Source organism: Falco punctatus, assembly GCF_963210335.1.
Source record: "Falco punctatus genome assembly, chromosome: 4".
In the NCBI taxonomy this organism is placed as follows: Eukaryota; Metazoa; Chordata; class Aves; order Falconiformes; family Falconidae; genus Falco; species Falco punctatus.
Window position 1 is genome coordinate 7055418 of NC_137583.1, and position 18127 is coordinate 7073544.

Below are 18127 nucleotides of genomic sequence, written 5' to 3' on the forward strand. Positions count from 1 at the left end.
GGCACAGCCAGCCCCTTCTCCTGCCCTCGCTGGTTAAACTGGAGCAGGGTGATCCTCAGCAGGGTCCCATTCTGGCAACCCACAGGGTGCACAGCCTGGCCCATGTCAGGCTTTGATCCAAAGGGTTTTGTGGGGGGTTCGTTGTGTTTTTTTTAATATAAAGTGATACAGTGTTTAGATATGTTGGTCTGAGAGCCTTGCGAGGCCAAAAATAGAATGAACACATAAAGGACGGAGGCAGCCAAAGTGATTGGAAGTTTTTTTCCCTCCCTGTATCCCAGTCTGGAGTTTGGTGGAGGATGCCCCTGATTTTCCTAATGAAAGCAGAAAGGCACTATGCCATCCCAGAACCTCCTGGCTCTGGGGTTTTGATGCCTGCGTCTTAATTGCATGGGGCTGATTAAGATGTAGTTAAGGCTGATTGAGTGTCACTCTGGGATTTAGGATCTGTCATGTGGGCACAGCTCCGGCCCTTCTCCTCAGTGCCGGGGGGCTGTGACGGAGGGGAGAGCTGGCCGCTGGTTTTGGAGCGGGCAGCAGGCTGGTCGAGGTGAGGGATCCAGTTTGGCTGCCAGCTCTCCTTTATCTGCACAGAGAGGATTACTGGGAAGCCATGATGACAAATGCTGTGGCTAAAAAGGAAAACGAACTTCCACACAAAGATGGCTTGTTTGTGCAAAGCGGAGGGGGAATAAAGAAGCTGCCAAAAAAGCTGACATTAAACTTGCTGCTTACCTGCAGCTCATCTGATACCATGACGGAAACCTTTCATTTGCAGCAATGTAATCCAAGATGTTTTTTCTGCAAAGCAAGAAAGTAGGTTATTGCTCAAGCAGAGCTGGGGAGGGGGAAGGAGATAAGCAGGGCCTGATCCTGCCAGATGCTGCACCCTGCACTTCCTCTGAGCAGGGCTGAAACCCTGGCTGGCAGCCTGATTTGGGGGTTTCAGAAAGAGCATGCATGCAAACCCTTTCCAAACCTTTAGGAAAGGGCTGTCCATGCTGCCGGAGACAGGGCAGCAGGCAGCGTGTGAGGGCCCCCAGCTCTGCCTTTACCTCCTGCACCTCTAACCAACAGACATAAACCCCATAATTCTTAGCACTCACGTAGCACATCTCATCTTCAAAGTGCTTCACTGGTGGGAGTGAATTAATGACCCTGCGTAAAAGAGGGCTGCATGTCCCAAGCCCTGCGCCGATGAGATGCAGCAGCAGCCGAGGTGTTTTTCATCAGCAAGGTAAGTCAGCAAACCTCCTCCTGGAGGCTGGAAATCCACCGCTGATGCACGGGGCTGCATTGTGTGGGGCCAGATCAACTGGGGACTCTAAAATCCACCATCCAAGGCAGCCCCGGCACCCTGGAGAAGCTGGGCAAGCAGGGAGGGACAATCTCTGTCCGAGACAGGATCGGGGTCGGAGACAGGATCAGCAGCCAAGCACACCACCAAAAACCTTGAAAAATTGCGATTGGTTTCATGCTGGAAATACAACCAGGGCTGCTATCCCCAAAAGATATTAATAACTAGGCCCTGCGTGTAAACACCTCTTTTTTTCTGGCTGCAAATTAAGCGGAAGGATAGAAAAAGATTAAAAAAAGAGGAAGATCTCTCTTAACCCTGGCAACTCTTTATCACCAGAGACAGGGATGACTTAAATCACTTGAGGAGCCTCCAGTTAAGGCAAGACCGTGATACTGTAGCTGCTACATTCAAGCACAAGAGCTTTGTTTTCTGTACAATAAAAGCATTGTAGGCCTGTACGGCATGTGGATCGAAGCAAGCAAGAATGCTGAGCAGGTTGATTAAGCTCCGTAGCCCTCCCAGCCTGCGTTGTGCTGTGGCCCAGCTCCAGACATTTCCCAAGAAAATGTCCCAGCATTTGAATGTCTGGCTGCAACTTGAGATGTTAAAAATGGAGGGATCCCCTGTTAAAGGTGGGCTACGTGCCAGTGTATTTTATGTGTTGATACACACAGGCGATGGCTCCTTATTTTGCTTCACCCTGGGGACTTTCCATGCAGACCCACTTTTCGTTTGTTTTTGGGTTACTCCTAGGGAATGGTTTCATTCCCACTTTGCATTGCCTGGGTGGATGTGGGGACAAACCGCCTCGCTGGCCTCATTGCAGGAGCTGAATAGTTGCCTGTCTCTACCTCGGCAAGTGTGTCCTGGCCTGAGGACTCTTGTCTAGCTTGGTGTCCTCCTCAAGTCCATTTGAAGCTGAAATAAATAAAATCAACACAATTTTAAATCATCCGGGACCTGAAATGCATTGAGAAAGCAACAAGTGGTGCAGCCTTGGGATGAGAGGAGTTTCAGGCTCACTTCAGGGAGCTTGGGAATGGATGGAGCAACGGGAGCTTGGTCCCACAGCAAGACCCTGCCTGGATTTGAGGAGTTGTGGGTCAGGCATAGCGGTGATGCCGAAGGTGGAAGGCTCCAGCACTGAGAGAAGGAACGATGGCAGGCGTTGGTGGCTCCAACACGTGTGTCTCCTATGGCATCCATTGCCTTTTCCCCAGGAGGGCAATATGCTGGAGCATCCAGGGCTGTGGCTCTGAAGTGGCAGCACTTCAGTTACGGGCATCACCCAAAGCTCTGGTGTCAAGCAGTGACATTCGTTGGGGAAGAGCTGGCACAGGGCAATTCCCCAGGGCAGTGGGAATGGGGACAGAAAAATACCTACAATTAAGCTGATTGTAGATGTTTGCAAGTGCCACCCTTTCTGCCCTGGGCTGCGCTAGGGTTTTGCACACATTTAAAATGACGCCTGGACCAGCTGTCCATGCAGCTGGGCACAGCGGGTACGCTGCCCATAGCCGCAGCGATGGCTGGGGGAAAGATGCTTACAGGGACCCTGACCCGAGCAGCAGCCCTGCATGTGGGAGGTCATGCTCAGGGTTGTACTTTTCTCAGCTAAAGTGAGATCCCGTGCTGGAAGCTCACATACAGTGGGGAAGGGTTTGCTAATTGCCCAATGGGCACTGCAATAAATGAAGCAGCCATTAAAATAATGCTCACACAATATCGACAGCTTCAGTAAATGAAGCACATTAACCCTCTGTTGCTTAATGAACATGTGTGTGGGGGTGGTGGCCGAGGGGGGCCCTGGAGTGGGGGGTCAGGGCTTTCCAGGACCAGAAACTTTCTGCGTGGGAAAGGCTTGAGCTTTCGGACCCCAGCCCAAAGAGGCACAGATGGCAAGGCACATTCATTTCAGTTCAGGTGTGGGTTATTCTCTTGGGTGAGGTGGCTTGGGGTTTTTGACTAATATCCCAGCTGGTGGCTTCCAAAACTTCCATTGTTAACATAGAAGACACAGAAGCAAGAAGGGGAGCTAATGTGCTGGCATTCTCCTTTGACTTGCATTAGGAGATGGGTTTCAGAACACCTCCTGGGACAAAGACATCCCTTGCAGGATTTCCAGCGATACGCAATGCTCTGCTAGCAGTTACCAAGCTGCCCAGGGCAGTGCAGAGACCCCTCCACCCGTGGCTGCTGCCGCTGTCCCTGCTGGGAGTAAATATTTAGGGAAAGAGTAAAAAGAAACCTTCCTTTTGGCACTTTACCAGTTTCTAGCAGTTCAGGCGTTTACTAAGCTGCTTGCCCAAGTTTAATATTTTTCTGAGGAACAGCTGATTGTGTCAATATAGTGGCTCCCTCATGGATTTCAGCAGGGCAGGATGCGGCCCGACATGGCTGGACTCGCTCTTACGGCTCCATCACCAAAGCCTCAGGAGTTTTTTACCCCCCGGAACAGAAGGAGCTAGGGTGGAGTCTTGGGCAGGCGACCAGACTGCTGCCAAGGAAAATGCGTGAGACCTGGTCCAGTATGGGCATCATACCTGCTGCGCCCAGCACTTTGTCTTACATGTCTTACCAGGTATGGTTGTGAGCACGGGAGCCGTTTGCCTGCTGGAGATGGCAGAAGAGCAGTGCAATGCTTGAACACCAGCCTAGTTGGAAGCTACCATTATGTTTCTAAGCATTTGGTTAAAAATCTCCCTTCCCTGACCAGTACCCAGAAATCGATAGGATGGTAAATCAGTTCTAATTTCTGCAAGCTGGTGGTGCTCCCCTGCACCCCCCCATGCTTTCCTTTGGCCAGATTACCTGCTTCAGCCACCGGGCCGTCTCGGCTTTCCTGGCATGCGGATAGCTGCACGCTTCGCTCGGCAGCAGTGAAATCCTCCCCTCTGCAGTACCAAGCAGATCTTGCGCTATTTCTTTTCCTGCTTTTAGATGCTCAGAAATCTGCCCAGCTGCATCTGCTGCTTGATTTTTAGGGTGCAGCCTAGCCTCTGCTGGTTGATTTTAGCCACGGTTTTGTACTGGGATCTTTACAGAAGGTTGTGCTAATTAAGAAATCAGATCTCCATCAAAACCGCTAATGCGAATGCCTCTTGGTGCGCTCCATGCACGCTCTCAGGGCTCACTGCTATCAGCCCATCTGTCCTGGAAGGTTGCTTCTTATCCTGGGTGGCAGCAATAGGAAGTTCCACAGATGCTGTCCTCTGATATTAAGGACATAAATTATTGAGCAGCCCAGAAGCACTGCCCTTTCACAAAGTCAGTGCTGAGAAATGACTGGCACCCTCATTTGCACATAATTCAAATGAAAACCTAATTGCACTACAGCTGCATGGCAAGGGGCTGGGACTGGCAAACAGCTTTGTTGCGGAGTTCACAGTTTCCACTAAGAAAACTTGCATTTTAACACCACTTTGTATATGTTTTTTGGCTTTGTTTCTCTGAGCCCCAGCCTGGTGCAGACCACCATGTATATCGTGCCTGGGACATTTTACTGGTTTAAATAGTGCTTGTGCCCAGCCTGTTCTGGAAATGGTGCTTAAGGCCACAGATTTCAGCCTGCCACCAGCCGCCCTGCAGGGAAATGGGCTTTAATAGGAAGATAAGATAACATGGGCTGTAGCAACACGTCCATTAGCCCTGCTGGCATCCTACTCCCTGATGCACAGGTGCAGGGCATCTGGGTAGACACAGGTTTGCTCTGAATACTGTCAATAACTGAGCTGGTCCCCATAGGAGTGGGTGCATTGGGACATGGGACTGCTGAACGAAGCAGCACAGCTCTCTCCCTGATCATCCTCATCTCAAGCAGTCATTTGTATTAAGGATGGCCTGATTTATGATTTGGCTGGCATTAGAACACATTTCCTTCCACAGTGATTTGATCCAGGCTTTTCAAACCACTTTGTGAACTCCAACAAATCCTTAGGAAGTCTCTGGCAGGTGGATGCCTTTATATCTGTGTTATACCCTTGGCACTTGGCAAACCTGATGCATCCAGAGGTGGTGGGGAGGACAGAATGGCTGGCTAAGATCTGGGGGTAGGTGATCTTCAAGCATTTTCCACTAAAGCTCCAAACCTGAAGCCTCTTTGAGGTTTTTTTTAGTGTGAGAAATCAAGCCACAGTGGCACAGAGTCAGGAAGAGGATGCAGAACAGACCCCCAGGAGTCCTTACTTTGTCCCGGCATCTGAAACACCTTTCCTTCCCCTCTCCCCTGCATCATCATGCTGCCACCGCTTCAATAGCAGAAGGATCCTGAAAAATTGCAGCTCAAGGTTTTTCATGTCTGCTCCGGCCACCTGAATCAACCTTCTGTTTGGATGGAAGCACTGAACTGTTTCTTAAAGCAGCTCTTCCTCCCACCATTAAATATTTAAGAGAGGAGCACCAGGGGAAACCATGTGCTTTTACCAAGGCAGGATGGCACAGTGCTGGGAACCACAGACTTAAATAGCAATGAGATGGCAGGTGCTTGCAGGCACAGCTCAGTTTAAGCCTGCCACTGCCCCCTGCTCTGTGGGGTGCGGTGGTCCCCACAGCATCCCCAGCATCACATCCCCACCCTGACAGCTCCCACCTGGAGTCCAAGCACTCAGCAGGACCGATGGGAGTACAGCGGTGCTGGGGCACCGGCCGTGGCAGGACAGGAGCAGAGCAAGTGGCAGCCCTGTCCCTGAGTGCCGAGGGTCATCCCTACGAGCTGGTTGTCTCCTCATCATCACCTTCCCTGCTCCGCCTGATCGGGGGTGGGGTGGGGGGTGGTGGAGGGTGGCAGAGGGAGGGTGTTGGTGCGTCTCAGTGCTTTGCAGTTGCTGTAGCAACTGTGGTGTCTCTGGTGGCAGGAGCACACGTTTCCCACAGCCAGGCAGAGTGTGAGCTGCTTAATTGCAAGCAGACTTCTTTCCCCTCCCCTGCTAGGAAAAAGACCCCCTCTGCCCTCCCACCAGCAGCCAGAGCCCGAGAGGTGCTGCTGAGGCAGCAGCAGAGGCACAGGGCGGCCCACGTGCCGAGCTGGAGGGACGCTGCTGCGTCTTCATGCTCCTGGGCAATCTTCCGCACACTAGTCAAAGCCTCAGCACCTCCTCCAGACCCTTCGCTGCTCCCCCTTGGCTCCCTGGCAAGGACAGCCTGCCTTTCCCTAATCCAGTTGCGATGGCAGGGTGGGTTGCTGCAGCCATCCAGGCTCCTCCCTGGGGTAGTTCAGACATGAATTTATTTCCACACGAATGAGAGCATCTGCTTTGCGAATCAAGTCTTGATCAAAACATTCTCAGCAGCAGAGGATCAGCACAAGCCTTGCTAAGTTACTTCCCTGATTAATAAAAAGTCAATTTAAAATTGACTTTTAAATAATGGAGCCTTTTTCACAGGCTGGATTCCTTGGGTGCCCATTTCCAGCTATCTTGTAGGGCTTCACCTCCCATTACTCCCCCATTTCTGTCGCCTTTGTACATCACAGGCTCTGATCTGCTATCCCTTCCTTTTCTTTTTGAGAAACCAGAGAGATGGAGCTCCTTGAGCCAGCCCTTGGAATGTTCTGGTGCCTCTTTTCTGAGCCTCAGTGACTTGGTCGTCGCACTGATGCTTGACCTCAAGGCACATCACTGCCGCCCCTGTGCCAGGACTATCCTTTGGCCACGTGCCACTGCAGGCACCCACCTCCATTCAGAGCCCATCAGCCTGGTTTGGGCTTCACCCTGTATATGTGACTCATCTTTTTTTCCCTCCAGAAACATGACTTTATATTCAGTTCAAATAAAGCACATTCTGCTGGCCTCTGTCCAATGCACCCAACAGTCCACATCAGGCAGTAGATACGCAGGAGAACAAAGCAAGCAAAGCTTAGTGCTAATGCTTCAGTGTTGCTCGCCGCACATGGTTCTGGGTTGCATCACTTTTGGTTTTGTTGGCAGAATTAAGCCCCAGGCTTGCACAGATGCAGAGACCTGCCCTTCTTTTCCAGATGGCCATGAGCTGTGGTCCAGCCTTTTCACCATCTGCCTCTGGGATGGCTGCAGCCACTGCCAGGGAGGGTAGGAACCGCAAGTAGGGATGTTCCTCACAAGAGAGGGAGGCAAAACAGGAGTGAGTTGCTCCCACCTTTCCCGTCTTGAGAGTCCACCCTATAAGCATTTCCTGGTGGGAACCAAACCTTCCTTCCTCAGGTCATCACCTTCACCACAAGAGGAAGGATTAGCAATGCTCAGGCAGGGGCTGTTGTCACTCGAAGTAGTGTTTTTCACCCCAATTATCACTTGACCTGCCGTTTCTTAGCTGGCATTTTCGGGGCTGCTGCTGGGGCTTTATGTTCCCTGGGAAGTTTTCTTGAAGAACAGGTTGGCCAGTTGGGGAATGTTTCACTGCTATTTTCAGCCTGGGACGTTTTCCCTTTTTTTCTTCAAAGTACAACAAAAAACCTGTCAACAAGTCACAAAAGAGTGATCGCAGTCTAAAATATGAGCCCTGGCACGGGAGGGCATTTGACTCAGAAGCCACTTCCCATCTTTGGAGACTTGAAGTATGTTCCACTTCGTCATCCCGAAGGTCTTTAAACACTTATAAAAACAGAGTTTATTTATCCGCAGTCAGAACAGCCTATCTATTATCTTGAAGGCTGAATTCAGAAAGTTTCTTCAGAAATTTATTGGTTTCATTCCTACCGGTCTGAACAGAAGTTTTCCACTGAGTCTGTCAAAATACAAATGTCTCAATTCCAGTTTCCTTCAGTCTTTAGCAAGGCATCACATTAATTGTGTTAAAAAGCACTTTTATTAGTTACTGAGAAAGCAGGAGTCTGGCAGCTCTTCTTGACCACTAGCTATTCACTTTTGTGAAGTCTTCTTTAACAGTGGTTTGATCCAATGCAGTGGTTTTCTCCACTAGCAAACTCAGCAGTGCCTGGAGCCAAAGGGACCAGCTCCAGGCAGGGATTATTGGCCTCAGGTCTCCAGGGCTCCTACTGCTGCCCAGGCAAAGCCTTTCTGCCCCTCTTGAGGCTTCTCACATCCCCACTGTTGGAAAAAATGGAGTGGTGGAGGCACACGGTCAGCCTGAAGCCAGGGATGTCCATGACATACATACAGAATGGGATAATTTCATCCCCACCTGTGAATGCTTTCAAGAGGGCTCAGGGAACCACCTAACAGCTTGTAGAAGTTTTGTTTTAGTCTGATTTCACATAAGGCTGTGTTTCAGCCAACAGCTCAGCCTGGTGGTAGTGCGGCATCTGCTTTGTAAGGGAAGGGTGGTCATGAAAAAAGCCAACAATTCCCAGTCCTCTGAGTGGTGAGGAAACTATCTTTCCCCATCTGATCTCCATGGGATGCTCTAGGATAGCTTCTGCCAACATTCAGTCATCCTGGAGCTGTGTGGGCAGCCAGAACCCCAAATTTCCCACCTGCTTCCTCGCATCAGCCATCCCAGCTTCCCTTAGTCAACACCGGAGCATGTGGAGCAGGACACCTACTGCTCGTGTCTCAGTGCCTCAGCCAGCTGCAGGATGCACACAATCCCCTGTAATACAAGCACCACAGCAAGATGCAAAGGGGTCATTAGCATTTAACGGAAAAACTTAGCTCTACTACATATTTGCTATTGACTATCCCACCCTAAACAAGATGACAGACACAAATTGAGGTTGGCCTTTCCCTCCCAGAATTTTTATCAGTGCTCCCAACACAATGTCAAACTGAGTCCCTGCTTACGCTTCAGCTCCCGAAATACTTTGAGGAGTACCAACACGCACGTGTGCAGCCCTCATATGGAAGATGTCAGTGCTCTGGTAATTGAGACGTTAATGCTGAAAGGCTGAGCAGTTTTCCCTTGGCTGTCACGGTTGGCTGTGGGGAGCTTATGAAAAGAAAATAAATAAATTGGGACTTACTTGACATAGCCAATGGATCGAAACCTGGAGATAGAAATCATAGATAGAAGCAGCTATGGTGGGAAGGAGCACGTGTGAAGGGTCTCGTTACAGGACCCCTCCTACGGCCGTGTAAACACGCAAGCATTAATGTTGCAAGTTGCAGATATTGGCAGGGCTGACAGGATTGCACCCAACCGTCTCCAGAACCACCTCTGCAAGCACACTCACACCATCATCTTCCAGCCAGGCATGTGCAAGTGCCCCATGCACAGGGATGACCAGGATAACTACAAGTGAGAGGCCAAGGTAACTTGGGAGCAAAGATGTTCCTGCAGAAATGGTTTGTTGGACACTCAGGTATCTGTGGAGGGATCCGCTGGTCAACAGAAACCCAGAGAGATGAACTTTCAGGCAGGAGGAAAAGCTGTGCCACCTAAAAAGTGCCGCCCAGCTCTTGCCACAACCCTCGTTGATCCCCCATTGTTTTAACACAAACTCACCTGGGGAAAATAAATTCCCTTAGACTTGAGGATGGGTATCTGATACCCAAATCCTACAGCTACTGGACTCATAAAGCAGCTGAAGATGTTTTGGTTGGAAAAATGCCTTCTCCTTGCTGTCAGAGGATCTGGAGGCCTTTTACCTACAAGAGTGCAAAGGATCAAGCCTGTGTGGCAACAAACGTCAGGAAGGGCCTTCCTTCAGTACAGGCCCTTCATCTCTTTCTTTGATTTTGGGACTCCACTCAAAAGCTTAGACAAGAGATGTGGCAGTTAAGGGCTCAGCAAGGTCTGGTCATGGCTTCTGCATGGACGTGGCTACTGCACAGAAGAGCAAGCACCAGTGCAAATGTGCTGGAGGGACCTCATCGTCCATAATTTAGTCCCAATTTTCTTCCAAGACCTGGCCTAATGATGATTGCTGGAGGCCAGACGGCACAATTCTTCAGGTGCCAGGACCTGATGCTCTCACACGTGCTGGTTTTGCACCTGTATTATTCACCAGCCTCCTTACAGCCAGCCCTGACTTCTCTCGGCTGGATGGAGAGGAGAAGCAGGCATTTCCATCACTTAGCCCTTGGACACAGCCACATCCAGCCTGAAAAACAGCCCTGTCACATGCCCTTTGCACAGCTGGGGAGAGCCTCAATTACACGGCGGTGGCCACGCACGGGCCACCAGCCCCGCTGTTTACAGGAAGCGCCGGCACAGAGCATGGAATTAGAAAGACCACAAGGAAGCGAGGGATTATTTACTGGAGATTAAAGGACATGGAAAAACCACAGGACAAATCAGTGGGGCCTAAGCAATGGTAGTTGCTATTTCAGTCTTCCAGCTGCTGGCATTCATACTGGTCATGCTGCGACGGGAGAATTTGGGCGGAATTCAGCAGGATGGGTGGTTGCTCTGCTTTTGGGCCAGTAAAACCAAAGAATAGGCCCTAAACCTGCTGGAAAGATGGGAAGAATGTCTGCTCCATTCCTTCCCTTCCTAACCCATTCCCGTAGTCTTCCTTCTCCCCAGGTGTGATTCCTGCTTTTGGACTTCATCTCCAGGCCGAGCAGCTCCAGCCAGACCTGCCTGGTGGCAAAGCCCATGGGTTAGCCCAGATTAGTCAAAATAAAGCATCTCCTCAAACCTGGAAAGAAGTGGGGTGGGGTTTGATGTCTGACATCTCAAGACCTTCAAGACAGCTGCAGCGCCAATGGGAGCTGGTGTTTCTTGGACTCTCCATGGAAAGGGGGAAAATCACCAGGTGAAGATTAATACTGCTCCTCCAGTCCAATCCAGTCTAGCCCAATTCCTCTCAAGACCATTTCTTCTCCAGGCTTTTGCCTTTATTTTAAACACCCACAACTTCCTTTCCCCCTAGAAATTTCAAGCCCATCAGCACAGTCTCTAGCGGGAAGCGACACAGGCAGAGCTGGTAGCTGAGCAGACATCTAACAAGTGACAAGACGCCCCTGTTTTAAGTGCCTCAGTCCGAATGCCCATGAGTTCACCTGATTTTTGGTGAGGTCTGCTTTTCAGCTAAGACTGGCCATCAGGATTTCAGCGGTTGCTCATGAGCGCTGGAAATTTGGGCCGTAAGTGCATCAGGTCTCATGTCAGTGCACGGCCACCTCTACCTGCAGCTGCAGGTACTCAGCTGCTGCTCCTGTGGCTCTCCAGGATGGCCACGTACTCAACCACACTTTTCCCAGAAAATCCCAAAAGATTTTCCAAATGCTTGGATATACTTTCTCTAGCACTTTGCTCCTGGCAGGTAAAGCTGTTTGCAGTGCTGCTGTCCTTCTCCCACAGCCACACTGGAGATTTTGCCCTCACCAGTCTCCTGTCACCAGCAGGGAGTTTTGGAGTAGCACCCAAACTCCTCCACCAAGCCCTTTCTCAGGGAGTCAGGCAACTTGTTCACTGTCTGTCTTTCCAGAGACATAGATGTCAGCTTGTTGTCTACCCCCCCAACCCCTACTGTATCTCAGTGCATGAAACATCAGGACACCATCACATGCCAAGTGACAGCATCCCCCGTCCCTCCCCACTGCTGATGCAGGTTGAGCTCCCACCACCACCACCACTGCATCTCCAGCAGCACCGTGGCCCTTTGCGCTTGATGTGGGGGGGTGATCCAGCCCTGACTCAATGGGAGGGTGGCCATGGACTGAAACCCCAGCCCTGCTCCATGCACAGTCCGTGGTTAACATGATTCGGCTGGAAATTACAGAGCTGTGGCAAAGGTGGCGGGAGGGAAGCTCCCCTTGGCCAGGAGGAGCCCACAAGAGGCTCCCACTGACATTCCTGCCTTCTCCCTCGCTCTGCAGCCATGAGGCTGAGGGAACAAACGGCGTGTTGCCTTCATGTTTGACCCAGAGCAGTGCTTGGCCACTGGCGCCATACCACAGGCTCCGTCTGGAAAGCAAACAGTAGCTCAGTAGAATTTTTCTTCCCTCCCCCCCCCCCCCCCCCTTTTTTTTTGTTTTGTTCTCCCTACAACAAATAGAGAGAAAGGATGAATGAGCTTATTTTACAGCCTCATAGGAATACCCAGCCATTGTTAGCTTGACACATGCTGCAAAAAGTGATGGCTAAGAAAATAAAAGCTTATTCTTTCCTGAATGGGTTGGCTGGAAAAAAAAAACCCACCCCAAACCCTCCATCCATGGGCCAGCAGCAGCATTTCCATCAGCTACGTGGCTGATCCACAACTCAGTGACTTCCAGGCTGCACGTAAAAGAAGGAGAGTGAAGCTCTGAGTTTACATCAGTTTTGAGAGTCTGAAGCACGTTGTGTGCACCCAGCCCGCCCTCCTCTCACAGGTGCCACCCAGCACCGTGTCCCCATCCCAGGCTCACAGCAGGCGAAAGGAAGGCAACGCCACCCCTCTGCAGGCAGTAACATCGAAACTCTGCAGAATATTTCCTTCTCTGATTCTCTGCATCTAGAAAGTGTTGCCACAAGGTCTAAAAGTCCTCAGTCCTGGCTGAGGCTCATGCACCTGCAATGAGTATCTCAGAGCTGGTGGGACACCAAGGGTGACAACCTCTGTTTTGGAGAACCAGCATTGCCATTAAATGGGTTCAATGACACTTTCTCCCCTTGGAGAGGAGGACTAAGAGCCAGAGCATGCAGAGAAAATAGCCATGCCACAGCTGCTTAATTAATTAACTCAATTAATTTTATCCAGGACCTCTTGGGTTATTTCACTGCAGCCGTCTCTGCTGGGAGAGCAGGGCACTGTCGCCTGCTGCAGCCTTGTCTGAAGCAGTAACCTGGCTCTGGAGCTGTATTTCTCTCCACTCATATTTAACTTGCTTCTGTCACCAGTTCACATAATTTTCCCTATTACTGAAGTGGTAAAATCAACCTCAGGAGCTCAGAGTCCATGAATGGGGATTCAGAGTTCAGAGTCTGCAGCCATCTCGTGCGGTTCATTGACACATGAAGGGAAAGGAAAAAAATACCACTAATAGAGTAAGTCCTCAACAGTTTGACCCAAGCAAATTTCCCATTCAAACCAGTGCTTTTTAAAAGATCAGTTTAAAAGAGCAGGAAATGCTAGCGAATACACTCCTTGCCTGTCACAGCTGCAGTTCTGCTTTCAAACACATCTGACTTAGGACACTGGCTTGGATTTATATGACTGCATGCTATTTTTCCTGCTTTATCCAGTGTTCAAAATGGCTGCAAAAAGGAGCTAAAGCAGAAGCCTGGTGGTGCAGTCCTGGATGCTGAGCCATTGCTTCCCTCCGTCCACCTGCCCTGCGTACACAAATCCCAGGAGCAGTGATTGACAGGACAGGGGCAGCTGAGATTGTGTCTGAGACCATTTCCTTCCTACTGCCGATGTGTGCATCAGTGGGAATGGTGATTTAAGGAATAAACAGTGACTTTTTTTTGAAGTCTATCAGCTCCCTTACTAATATCAGCAGAGAGCAAAACGGGGCCCGTGTGGTTTTATCAGCTGTGGCTCCAGCTCACGGTCTGTTGAGGAAGCGATGCGCCACGGAGAGGATGAGAGCTCATCTCTTATTAAAGGCAGCCACATACCATCCATGGCTGTGTAGTGCACAAAACAGCAAAACCCCTAACCACTATCTTTAAGGATTTAATGTCTGAACAAATTACAGCGAGGAACAAAAAGGGGATTTTGCTTTAACTTGGAAATTTTAAATTTTTTTAATTATTATTATTTTTTTAACCTATTAAATGGCCAGAGCTTTTAAGGTGTCCAGCAAGAGCCTCCTCCCTGCACTGGGGCAGTGGCTGGCCATGCTTCACCATCCAGCTGCTTGGGGGGGGGCAGTGCGGGGGGGATGTATCCTGACCCGGCATTTCATGGTTTCCCTGCGCTGAGCGGGGAGCAGCGGCTGCCGCGGGAGCCTCATTATGTAGAGGCGCAGGCAGGGGACTGGCGTGGTGACAGCAAGTCTGCTCAGTCGCAGATCAAATGGCTTAATAGAAACTGGATCCAACTGGTCCAGCCTTGCGGGTTTTGATTTAAACTGCAGTTATAAGGTGTGATTAGAGGCGGGGGATGCTGTGCCAAGAGCTCAGATGTGAAGCAAAAAACATATATTAGAAAAAAATTCTTCCCCTAAACCTATACATATTTTTCCATTGTTAACTCTTTGCCTGCCACTGCCAGATACCCAAGGAAATCCTAGGCCATCCGAGGACACCTTTGGTGCCGCCTGTAAGAGGTCTGTCAGCACCGCAGAGGAATTTGACCACTGAAATACTCACATTTATGGGCTTGGTATTAACAATAACCGCAGCTGAGCTTGCAGGCACTGGCTGAGCCTTTCCTGCCACGGTGCTGAGAGCGATGCCCTCCCTGCAGCCCTCGCGCTGGCCAGCACAGAGCAGGGGCTCTGCTTCAGCTGCCTTCTTTTTGGGTTACTCTGATACAGTGGAGAAGGAGGCAGTGCTTTTCGGGAAACAGTTAAACCAGGTCTCTTTTTTTCTGTCTCCAACCAGTTGCCCCAAATGCAATAGTTAATTTGGCAAAGGGAGACCTTTGGAGATGTTAACATAGTTCAAACCTTCAGCCCATATGGATAAAATTGCAATTCAATAAAATTGCTGGTTCTTTATCTTCATGCGGCATCATTGTGCAGTTAATTTCAAGCTTTCCAGTAAGCTGTAATATATCTTTTAACCTAAAAGCTCTTTTGCATGACACTGAAATAGGTCCCAGTCTATATACATCTGCTGCCAATACAAATGTATGGTTCAGCAGCAGTAAAGAGGATATAAAAGACTCCCACGTTACAAATGTAGGAGGCAGAGGATATTTTAGCATGGCAGTGGTTACAGTTTTGGCAGCTTTGCTATAATAAACTTTGTTTTCAGAACCTTAAAATATTCCCTGTGCAGTCAAGACTGACATATTTGCTTTCAGCAGAGCTGTCTCAGGGGCCGGCGCTGGTGAGCGGAGCTGGGGAATGTGGGGGAACACAAAGAAGGTGGAGTTAGTGTCACCCTACGTTTAAACAGGGTATTTCCTCACAAAATATTTACAAGTGCCGTCGGGTCCTGGTAGGACTGCTTTCAGGAATGCAGATGGGCAGTGAGGAGGTACCTGCACACAGCGTGCTGTCCCCCAGGGCTGCTTCGGGAGCTGGGGGCAAAAGAAAGAGGCTGAGCAGGCAGGCCAAGGGCCAAAAATATAAGGGAATAGGGATGTAAGACAGCAACCTTGTGTAGGAAAAGTCTCTGGAGAGTTCTGATCTCTTACCATCTGATGGAGTCACCTGCCAGGATGCCACTCCTGGGTGCCTGTCTGGACCTGAGATGTTACTGCCTTGAAGTGGATGGACCCCATCTGCAGCTGGCAGGTAGATGTTGGCTTCCACGTGTCTCCCAAGTCATCCTGGACTCTAATGATCCACTCAGACACCGAGTTACCTATGAGAAAATTAGCATGGATGACCCATACCTTAGTGCACTCTGGGATGGCAAGAGTAGCTGCGAAACTTTGATCCAAGCAATTGTTTGAGCAGAAAAGGAGAGCCTGTCTCACACTGCTGATGGGAAAAGAAGGCAGCAGGGACAGCATCATGACTCGGGAGCTGTGCCTGGTCCTGCCTGCTCTCTGCCTCCCTGTGACCTGTCCTCCAGGTCCCTGGATGCCATCACCATGATGCAGAGGGCAATGCACTCTGCGAACTACCACTGTTTCCCTTTGCTCTGGGGACTCAGCCTGACAAGGGAGGACACCAGAAAGATTGCTATGAAACTTTAGGATGGATTTCCAGACCCTGAAAGCCTCAGCTGAACCAGTGACAGAGCAGAGAGGAGCAGGAGAGAGGTAGTTTCCTACTGTCTCCTGGCTCCTGCACCCTCAAAATTACATATCCAGGGTCCAGCCTGGGAGTGTAGGAAAGGGGTGAAGCCTTTGTGTCCATTCAGATCAGTTTGAATCATCAATTGCTTGCAAAGGGATATACGAGAGTTCAGATGGGACAGGTTTGAATAGCAAAGCGAGCATGAAGCCATGCTCTGCACAAGAAACTACTGGGAAATGCAGAAATATTGACCTAGCCCAGGGTATGGGCTTAGGATCAAACCCAGGAGGAGCTCTGGTAAGTGGCTCCAGCAGGACATCTCTGTGTCAGGTGCAGTCCAGACACCCTGAGGTTTCTGTGGGAATGGAGGGCCAAGCTTAATAATGGAGTAAATAACTGAACAATGCTGTTTTGTGATGTTTTACGTCTACATACAACCCCAGAAATGCAACCCTGCTAGTTATAGTTTCTAAGGTAGCAAGAAAAAACTCTTCTTACCATCAAGCCTCCTCAGAAAAGCTCATTGCTACATGTGCTGAACTTGGATGGAGTCTTGGCCTGAAGGATTTTGAGAGCATGTGATGGCATTATTGTTTCATGCTAATCTGTCCTCATTGTATGCTATTAAAAATAGATAAAAATCATGGCTTCCTAATCCACAGGTTACTAATTGTGGGAAAAATGTGTTTGTCACAGCCCTAGCAAGCGCTTAAAAGTGTCACGCTTTTGTATTTATTTCTTAGCAAGTGCATGTATAAACACATTGTTACCAACCTGAGCATCCGGACTGCAAAACCCACATGGCTCCTGCTGCAGGACAAAGCTTTGGAAGAAATGCTGCACCAAGCAAGGCGGCAGTCGCAGGGCTGTGCAAGGGATGACGTGACCCCATGTGTGCATGGACAACTGGTGGGGTTTGGCAGTGCCTCATCAATGAATGTTACTGCCTGTGGCAGGTTTGTTTGGGATTCCTAGGAAGCAAAAGAGAAAGAAATAAGTTATTTTGATAGTAGATCAAGTATCAAAGGAGTAAAAATAACTCGGTACTTTTGCAACCTGCAGGCTGAGCCCTCTGCCATGAAGCCAGGTGTATATTCCTGCCTGGGGTGAAACCCACCCCTGGTTCAAAGAGGCAGCACGACAGCACTGGGGCTCTGATCTCTGCAGATGCTCGAGGCCCAGCAGAAGGTCTCAATTTCAAACGTCAGAGAAGCATTTTGATCTTATTTCCCCTCCCCAATCAGCAAGATGAGGCAATTCGTAAGGGGAAATCCTGTGTGGACCGAGGAACACTTTCCTCCTCTTGTCTTTGCAGCACAGGATGAGAAACCAAATGACCTCCTGGACATCAGCAATGGACAAGACAGTGAGCATCTTCCACCAAGACTGCAAGTCCTCCTGCAGGGACTCTCCTGTCCTCTACATACAAACAGCATCGGGGTCCCACACCCTCGGAGGGAGGACACATTGGCCAAGGTTTTGTCCATCAGTCAATAAAGATGAACTAGTCCTAGAAATAAACACGACCCTGGTCTCTGCTCCACTGAACAAACTTCCCTTTGAAAACCTCTCACACTGAGAAAGACGCCTGGGTTCAGCCTCCGCTGACCCTTCTGTCCCAGCACACGGTGGGGCACCAGCCACCCGCTCCTAATTAACTTGATGGGTAACTCAGCAGCACAGATCACCTCAAGTTACCTTGGGCACAGAGCACAGCAGATCCTTCCACAATGAAACGACATGGCAGGAATTATCCCAATCCATAATTGCTCTGAGCAAACAATAAACCAGCTCACACTGGTGGAAGTAGCCACTCGGAGGTAATAACCCAGTGAGTAACAATAATGGCAGCAGATACTTGATAAAAAACAGGGAACAAAAGAGAAAGCTTTCTCCATTATACAAAGAACGGATGTTTTCTGTTTGCTTCCTTTGGTTCAGAAATGCATTTAGCTATTTGGAGAGCGAGGAGTACATCTCTCTCGCACACGCAGCAAAAGTGGGTTTCAGGCGGGGGGAGGAAAGGATTGTTTTCCACTATGAGATCATGGGCAGGAAAATAATTTTTCTCTTTTTAATCTTTCTTGGATTTCTACCCAGCCACTCTCCAGGCATTTTATTTTCTTCAAGAGAACTGTCTGCATATTGGTGGGGAAAAAACCCC

The 18127-nt window shown here is 49.7% G+C and overlaps 1 long non-coding RNA gene across 1 annotated transcript in view; it reads right to left on the reverse strand.

Annotated features, from left to right (window-relative positions):
• Positions 1 to 18127, reverse strand: part of LOC308063404 — a 314414-nt gene that overhangs the window by 2918 nt on the left and 293369 nt on the right. Inside the window, exons 11-12 of the long non-coding RNA XR_013927953.1 lie at positions 16738 to 16934; positions 736 to 15583 (exon numbers count right to left, since the gene is read on the reverse strand). This is a non-coding gene — a long non-coding RNA (uncharacterized lncRNA). The remainder of the gene's footprint in view (positions 1 to 735; positions 15584 to 16737; positions 16935 to 18127) is intronic.